Source organism: Phocoena sinus, chromosome 1, assembly GCF_008692025.1.
Source record: "Phocoena sinus isolate mPhoSin1 chromosome 1, mPhoSin1.pri, whole genome shotgun sequence".
Taxonomy (NCBI): Eukaryota; Metazoa; Chordata; class Mammalia; order Artiodactyla; family Phocoenidae; genus Phocoena; species Phocoena sinus.
In genome coordinates, this window is record NC_045763.1 from 28,829,573 (window position 1) to 28,838,976 (window position 9,404).

A 9,404-nucleotide genomic window follows, 5' to 3' on the forward strand; every position below is an offset into this window, starting at 1 on the left:
ATGGGGCAAGCTCACGGCCCCCCAAGTACCGAGCCCCTCGGACTGCTCCCATCCCACGGCCCGAGCCCTCTTTCATCCCCGGTGGGGGGTGGGGGGTGGGAGGGTGTACATACAGGTCCTTGGGGGACCTGGCCCCTCCCCCGGCCCTGACCTCAGTATGATGGTTCCCCTTTTCCCTGAGCCACCTCCCTCCTCCCGCCGGCCAGTCCCACAACCAGCCGAATCTCTTCTCAAATCTACTGGAGATAAAAAAGAATGGAGCAAGTAGAAGATCGACCGCCCCTGAGCCTGGGGGTTTGGGAAGAGGAGCTGGGAAGGATAAGGTGTGGCTAGAAGCTTTCAGGCCTGGAGATGGCGGAGCAGACTCATTTCTAAGCTGTCCGGCGCTGGGGCTGGGAGAGGCTCGGGGGTCTGCGGCGGTGTGCAAACCACCCCCCACCCCGGGCTGGGAGTACTTTTATTTCTGAGAGGGGTTGGGGAAGGAGGAGGAAGCACGCGTGTGGGTCTGTGTCCAGGAGTGTGTGTGGGTGTGTGTGTCTGTGCACGGGCGCCGTGCATAGGCATGGGGTCTAGTGCCCCTGTGTCTGTGGGTGCCTGGTGGGTGTGGGCATGTATATGAGCGTGGATTTGAGGTCTGATGTGGAACACCCCCATCTCATGCTCCTCACCACCAGCATCCCCATTAAACTCATAGGTCTGGGAGTCAAGGCCCTTTAGCAATTATTTCTAATATACAGCACAACTGCCCAGCTGCATCTCCTAGCTCTGATGACCTCCCCATCCTCTCCTAGTCAGATAGTAACAGCTGACATTTATGGACTCCTTCCTGTGTGCCAGGCTCAACTCTAAGCCCTTTACATGTGTAAACTTATTGAAGTCTCACAAAATGCTATGAGAGAAACACTAACTGCCCCATTTCACAGTTGAAAAAAGTGAGGCACAGCTAGTAAGTGGAAGATCCGAGACACCTGGGTCCAGCCTGCACCAGGAATCACTATCCTTTGTTGCCTCAACTTCTACTCATTCTCTAGGCTCTTCTTCCTCCAGGAAGTTTTCCTTGATCAGGTGTTCAGAGATCTCATTGCTTTCCTGTTCTTGTTACCTGTTCATGCTGCGATTAGGAGGAAACACTAACACTGGGTTTGGGGTGTGGCCTGTAGGAAACAGAGGCTGGCAGACATGTCACAGGCTGCCATCAGGGGCCATTCAATCTCCTTAGAGATAGCCACTACAGACCTTTCTCCACTTATAATGGGGTTCCATCCCAATAAACCCATTGTAAATTGACAGTACTGTGAGTAAAAACTGCATTTAATACACCTGACCTACTGAACGTCATAGCTTAGCCTAACCTACATTAAACATGCTCAAAACACTCACATTAGCCTACAGTTGGGCAAAATCATCTAACATAAAGCCTGTTTCATAATAAAGTGTTGACTATCTCATGTGATTTATTGAATACTGTACTGAAAGTGAAAAACAGAATGGTTGTGTGGGTACAGAATGGTTGTAAGTGTATCAGTTGTTTACCCTGATGATTGTATAGCTGACTGGGAGCTGCCACTGCCCAGCATCCCGAGGGTATTGAGAGACTATCATACTGCATATCACCAGCCTGGGGAAAGATTAAAATTCAGAATTCAAAGTAGGTTTCTACTGAATGCTTATCAGTTTTGCACCATCAAAAAATAAAGTCAGGGCTTCCCCGGTGGCGGCGCAGTGGTTGAGAGTCCGCCTGCCGATGCAAGGGACACGGGTTCGTGCCCCGGTCCGGGAGGATCCCACATGCCGCGGAGCAGCTGGGCCCGTGAGCCATGGCCGCTGAGCCTGCGCGTCCAGAGCCTGTGCTCTGCAGCGGGAGAGGCCGCAACAGTGAGAGGCCCGCGTACCGCAAAAAAAAAAAAAAGTAAAAAAGTCATAAATCAGATTCTCCTAGGTGAGCTGGGGAGTGAACCTGGCGTCTGGCCCTCCATCCGACACACCAGGGAAGAGGCACCAGAGACCATCTGCGGTTCCCATGCACAGGAGTCTTCCTCCCAGAGTAAAAATGGGCCAGAAGGAATAAGGATAATGAGAAGGATTAGTGAGGTACAGGGGATCTCCAGCCCAGACATCTGAAGAGAATTCAGCGAGCAGCAAAAATTCTGTGGAGCTGCAGAGGATGGTAGCCCTCACAGCCGAGGGCTGCAGCGACACTGGCTTTCAGAGTGATGAAGACTGCTTTGAAAACCAGAACACATCAGGAAATGACAACTCACTAAGGAGTAGAGTTGTGCTAAAGAGAACAAGAAAAGGGCAAATGGGGAAGAGCAAGTCACCACTGAGCAGGATTCTCCAAGAAAGGCTGAAGGTGAGGAGGACGATCGAGAGACACGTCAAAAGGTGCCTGGAAGGGAAGTATGGTACAGTTTATGAGTTTTGTAGGGAACACAAAACAACCCTTAAGTATATCATCTGGGGCATTTTTGTTTGTTTGTTTGTTTTTTGCAGTACACGGGCCTCTCACTGTTGTGGCCTTTCCCGTTGTGGAGCACAGGCTCTGGACGCGCAGGCTCAGAGGCCATGGCTCACGGGCCCAGCCGCTCCGCGGCACGTGAGATTTTCCCAGACCGGGGCATAGAACCCATGTCCCCTGCATCGGCAGGCGGGCTCTCAACCACTGCGCCACCAGGGAAGCCCGTCATCTGGGGCATTTTAACAGCAAGTTACCTGGCTCTGGTGATTGCGGCCTGTGTGCTGAACTTTCGCAGAGCCCTTCCTCTTTTCGTGATCACGGTGGTTGCCATCTTCTTTGTGATCTTCATGGCCAGATATGAGTCTCAAATCGCTCAGCTCCCGTCTCCTGGCCAAAGGCTTCTGGACAGCCATTGGTTCTGGCTGAAGTGGGTGATTTGGGCCTGCCTGATCCTGGGAGTTATTTTCTGGCTGGTCTTTGACACCACCAGATTGGGCCAACAGCAGCTGTTGTCCTTCGGTGGACTCCTAACGTACCTTATCCTGACATTTCTATTTTCCAAGCACCCAACCAAAGTTTACTGGAGGCCTGTCTTCTGGGGTATTGAGTTACAGTTTCTTCTTGGGCTTTTGATACTAAAGACGGAAACTGGATTTATGGCTTTTGACTGGCTACGGAAACAAGTTCTGACATTCCTGGAGTACACTGATGCTGGCGCCACATTTGTCTTTGGTGAGAAATATAAAGACCACTTTTTTGCATTTAAGGTCCTGCCCATCGTGGGTTTCTTCAGCACTGTGATGTCCATGTTGCACTACCTCGGATTGACGCAGTGGATCATTAAAAAGCATTCCTGTGTCCACATCGAAGCAGGAAGGAAGGAGAGAGGATGCAACAGGAAGTCCCCATTCTGAGGTGGGCACCACAGTCTCTGGTTGGAAGGACCACTACAAATTGGGACCATCAACCATGTTTGTTTGAGAGGATGGATGGGTAATGCTAGCGACTATGGGAACATCTGTTGAATCTGTAGTTCCTTCTGGCAATAGATTTGTTGGACAGAGAGTCTCCACTGCTGGTCCAACCACATTTACCATATGTCACCAAGTCTGAACTCCACACAGTCATGACCACTGGGTTCTCTACCATTGCTGGAAGTGTCTTAGGTGCATTTATTTCTTTTGGGGTTTCATCCTCTCACCTGTTAACTGCTTCAGTTATGTCCACACCTGCAGCATTGGCTATTTCTAAACTTTCTTGACCTGAGACAGAAACACCTAAAATAACCTTCAGGGAGCATCCTCATGCATTTCCCTGGTGGCGAACATCGCTGTGAATTTGATTGCCTTTCTGGCCCTGTTGTCTTTTGTGAATTCAGCCCTTTCCTGGTTTGCAAACATGTTTGACTACCCACAACTGAGTTTCGAAGTAATATGCTCCTACATCTTCATGCCCTTTTCCTTCATGATGGGAGTGGACTGGCAAGACAGCTTTGTGGTTGCCAAACTCATAGGTTATAAGACATTCTTCAATAAAATTGTGGCTTATCAGAAACTCTCAAAATTGATCCATTTAAGGCAAGAGGGTGGACCCAATTTGTGGATGGTGTGCAGCAATATATGTAGATTCGTGCTGAGACAATTGCCACTCATGCTCTCTGTGGCTTTGCCAATTTCGGTTCCCTAGGCATAGTGATAGGCGGGCAGACTCACATCCATAGCACTTACCAGCACTTCTGTAGACATCAACTGCCATCATGTTTTGGAGAACGCCTTCAACTCCAGCTCAGTTAGAAACACAACCAATGTAGTATCTTGCTGCCAGAGTCTACTGAGCGGTACTGTTGCCAAGGGTCCTGGTGAGGTCATCCCAGAAGGAAACCATAGCCTGTATTTGAAGGACTGCTGCAATTTGTTGAATCCACCAAGACTAAACTGCAGTTGGGTTCCCAATACACTTTGAGTTCAGCCACTTCTCCAACAGAACTCTAAGTACAGGTGCTGAATTTTCTGCTTTGGGGAGGAAAAACAATGCTATTTCCACAGATTGATACTTCTGTCATGGAATCAGCTTTAATTGGAAAGAAGGAAAACAGGATGAACACTTCAGTCTCCAGTCCCAGAAATGTTTTCTGTCTCAGAAGGAAATTCTAGAGACAATGCTGAGATGCTTCTTAATGAAGTGCTCATCACCAATGCTCTTCATAGCATAAAGACTAGGTTTTATGAGAAAACACAAACACTAATGACTGGAATAAAGGGGGATTCATACAAAAGAAAGAATGTGAAAAAGGGTTTGGAATACCTTAATTTATTTGTGTTTTCATTTTTGTTCATGTGTGTGTGTGTGTGTGTGTGTGTGTGTGTGTGGTGATGGTGTTGATGATGAAGTAGGGATCTAAATGCCCAAAGGACTCTTTATCTCCGAAGTACAATATACTAGGATATTTCTATTACTTTTTTAAAAAATCATAAATCGGGGAATTCCCTGGTGGTCCAGTGGTAAAGAATCCACCTTACAATGCAGGGGACGCGGGTTCAATCCTTGCTCAGGGAACTAAGATCCCACATGCCACGGGGCAACTAAGCCCGTGCTCCACAACTACTGAGCTTGCGCGCCTCAACTAGAGATCCTGCGTGCCGCAAACTACAGAGCCCACCTGCTCTGGAGCCTGCACACCACAACTAGAGAGAAGCCTGCACGCCACAAGGAAGAGCCCGGCGTGCCACAAGGAAAGATCCCGCATATGCTTCAATGAAGATCCCACGCAGCCAAAAATGATAAAATAAAATAAATAAATAATAAATCTTAAAAAAAAGTCATAAATCGAATCATCATAAGTCGGGCACCATCTGTACACAGAGCTCCGCTATGATATGCCACACCTACTAGGGCTTGGGAGCCCACCTACCTTCTGCAGTCTCCTTATCCCCGTAACTCCTACACTCCTCATTCCCACTTCACTCCCTGCCTCCCTGCACCCCAGGTTTTAATCCCATCCCCTCTGACAACACTTGATGGTGCAGACCTATTTGGGGTCCCTGGAGAGAAGGTTTCCATGGACCCAGACCTTTCTTCTCCCCAGAGGACCCAGCCCTGCACTACCTCCCTGCCAACCCCTTCCATGCTTCCTCCTATTCCTCGGGCCTGCTCAGGCCTCTGCTGTGTGCCTTGACCTGTGGGTCTCTGGGTCTCAGCCCCAACCTCATTCCTCCTATTAAGCAAGTCTCCTCAGGTAGGACCAGAAACCTGAGTTAGACTTCCCTGCTCCTGGTCATGGGGTTTCACTCTGCCAGGAAGGGGAAGGTGTCTCACTGGCTAAACTCCACTGGCTAAACTACATAGTGTATGGAACTTCCCCACTCTTCTCACTGGCCCAGGGACTAAGAAATCCCCACTCAGTGACTTTAAAACAACCTCCCAAGTATAGAAGTCTCAGGCAGAGACCTTCACAGAGGGCAGCTGCAGCTCCCCCTCTCGTTGGCTGAGCGGCTAATGCATTAGTCTTTTGGATGCAAGTCTTATCTACCTGCGCAGGCAAGACTTGCTCAAGGGCAGGGCTGGCACTGTAGGGCCTTGTGCAGGGGGGCCTTGATTGTTTTAATGCCTACAAAGCATTCAGACCCATTTCCTCGTTCAGTCTGTACAGTTGCCACAGGCAAAGAAACAGAGGCAGTCTAGACAGTCTCTGGACCAGGTCTTCCCCACCCAGGTACAGCAGTAGCCTCAGAGCTTCCCACTATCAGGCATGATGGCCAGCGTGCCTGATTGGAAACAGCAATTCTTGGCTGGGTCAGCTCATCCACTGGGGTCCTGCCTCAACATCCCGGCCCCAAACTCTGCTGGCCTGGCTCCAGCCCTGACTTCCTGCTCTTGTCAAGCTCCTTCCCTAACCCACCACCACACCAGGGTCTGGGTCTGTCCCTAAACCCAGGACTGGCAGGGTTCCTGTCAACATGCAATTCACCACACTTGTTCCTTGGTCTGGCTTTCGTCTTCTTCTCAGCTCAGAAAGCTCTCTTATGGAGAGGAATATTAGGCAGCTTTATTTTTTAAAAGCCTTTTTAAAATGATGTCTTTTAAATTTTAGATTCAGACTCCTTAAGGAAAAATTTGATTGTTTTTCTGTGAAAAAGTTAAGTGTGCATCACAAAAGCACTATCTATAATAATCATTAACATAGTTTACTATGTGCCAGGTACAGTATTTTGCATAGTATATATCCATTTAACCCTTGCAACAATCCTATGAGGTAGTTACTACTATTGTCTTCATTTTAAGATGAGGAAACTGGAGAACAGAGAAGTTAATTGATTTGCCCAAGGTCATGGAGACAGAAAGAAATGGCGCCAACATCCAAATCCAGGGGTCTGGCTTCTGAGTCTGTGCTCTTAGTCACCGGTTTTACTCAGAAAAGCCTTCATGTATTCAGGAAAGGGGCCTTTTCTGAAAATTCACCCTCTTGTGCTCTGAGGGCTTGATGTTGTCTTGTGAGAAATCCTCACAGTTAAAGTTATTCAAATCTAGTTACAGCCCTTTGCTAGAACAACGTCTCTTAATAAATGGAACTTATTAAAACTGGTCCAGTATCAGGACTTCCCTGGTGGTGCAGTGGTTAAGAATCCGCCTGCCAATGCAGGGGACACGGGTTCGAGCCCTGGCCCGGGAAGATCCCACATGCCGTGGAGCAACTAAGCCCGTGCGCCACAACTACTGAGCCTGCGTTCTAGAGTCCGCGAGCCACAACTACTGAGCCCATGTGCTGCAACTACTGAAGCCCGCGCACCTAGAGCCAGTGCTCTGCAACAAGAGAAGCCACCGCAATGAGAAGCCCACGCACTGCAACAGAGTACCCTCCTCTCGCCACAACTAGAGAAAGCCCGTGCGCAGCAACAAGAACCCAACGCAGCCAAAAATAAATATAAAATAAATAAATTTTTTTTAAAAAAAAAGAATCCGCTTGCCAATGCAGGAGACATGGGTTTGAGCCCTGATCCAGGAGGATCCCGCATGCTGCGGAGCAACTAAGCCCGTGCGCCACAACTACTGAAGCCTGTACACCTAGAGCCCGGGCTCCGCAACAAAGAGAAGCCACCGCAATGAGAAGCCCACACACTGCCACGAAGAGTAGCCCCCGCTGTCCACAACTAGAAAAAGCCTGCGCGCAGCAACGAAGACCCAATGCAGCCAAAAATAAATAAATAAATTTATTTTTTAAAAAAAAAGAAATAATGAGACACACCTTAAAATAAAACAAAACTGGTCCAGTATCGTTTCTGTTTAAATGTCAAATGTCGAGATAACAAGAATTATTAATGTCCTGGGTCACTGACTGTTTCAGCAAGAAGTATACTTTGTGAGGTTTAAAATATATATACCTGGGCTTCCCTGGTGGCACAGTGGTTGAGAGTCCGCCTGCCGATGCAGGGGACACGGGTTCGTGCCCCGGTCCGGGAAGATCCCACATGCCGTGGAGCGGCTGGGCCCATGAGCCATGGCCACTGAGCCTGCACGTCCGGAGCCTGTGCTCCGCAGTGGGAGAGGCCACAACAGTGAGAGGCCCGCGTACCACAAAAAAATAAAATAAAATAAAATAAAATATATATACCTTGTTGGGGAGGGATAAAAGGAAATATTAGATTTCTCTGAAATGTTTCTGTTTTTATAAGTAGAATTAATTTTTATTTGTATAATTAAAAACAATCAATAAAATATGCCTTTATCTGATCAATCAAAATACGCCTCCTGTAGCACGAAGCCTCTAAGATGGCCCCGGAGGACCCCTCCCCCCCATGTACTCAGAGCCTTGTGTAATATTCTCCCTTTAAGCAACCTTTTTTTTTTTTTGGCGGTACGCGGGCCTTTCACCGCTGCGGCCTCTCCCATTGCGGAGCACAGGCTCCGGACGCACAGGCTCAGCGGCCATGGCTCACGGGCCCAGCCCCTCCGCGGCATGTAGGATCTTCCCGGACTGGACCGGGGCACGAACCCACGTCCCCTGCATCGGCAGGCGTACCCTCAACCACTGCACCACCAGGGAAGCCCGCAACTTATTTTTAACCAATAAAATATGGCAACACTGAGGAATGTCACTTCTGTGATTAGGTGGCAGAAAACTGTGACTTCTGTCTCGTTAATACTCTATAACTTTCTTGGCTTGCATGATTTGATGAAGCAAGCTGCCCACATGGAAGGAACTAAAAGTGATCTCCAGCCTACAGCCCTCCGGGAACTGAATGCTCCCAACGAAGGAGACCAGGGACCTTGGACTGACATCTTGATTGCAGCTTGGTGAGAGAGTCCTGACCTACAGAAATTGTGATTGTTTTAAGTCACTAAGTTTTAGGGTAATTTGTTATGCAATAGTAAATGCTACGTACTACACCATCCGCAGTTGGTTGAATCCAAGGAGGTAGAACCATGGATATGGAAGGACTGCGTATATGGAGGGCTGATTATACGTTACACACAAATTTTCGACTGCATGGTGGGTTGGTGCCCCTAACTCCTGCGTTGTTCAAGGGTCAACTGTAATATACTTTCTTTATAAAAGTATTGAAGTTTTTAGAAACTAATTTATGAATCATCATACAAACTAATGTAAAATAGAAGATCTAATCTAGATTGGCGCCAACAAATACCTGAAGTCATGTACATGTACTATAACTACATCTGTGTCAGAACCATCTAAGGACCCTGACTCAGTCTTTCACAATCAGACCCCCCTTCAGGGAACTGGTGGCTCCAGGGCAGATTGAGTATATGAGTGTGATCTATGAGTGTCAGAGGTGCATATGTGTCCCTCACAATTGACGCCCCTCCCTTTCAGGCCCAAAGGTGCCTTAGGACAAGGACAATCCCATATGGGGCTCTTGGGCAGAGGCCAAAGTCTCCCGTCAGACTGAGAGGCCCCTGAAGAAAGATTCCCCCCACATCCACCTCCCCA

General features: G+C 48.4%; 1 pseudogene; it reads left to right on the forward strand.

Annotated features, from left to right (window-relative positions):
* Positions 1-609: 609 nt before the first annotated feature.
* LOC116755757 lies at positions 610-4,420 on the forward strand (annotated as a pseudogene).
* Positions 4,421-9,404: the final 4,984 nt, after the last annotated feature.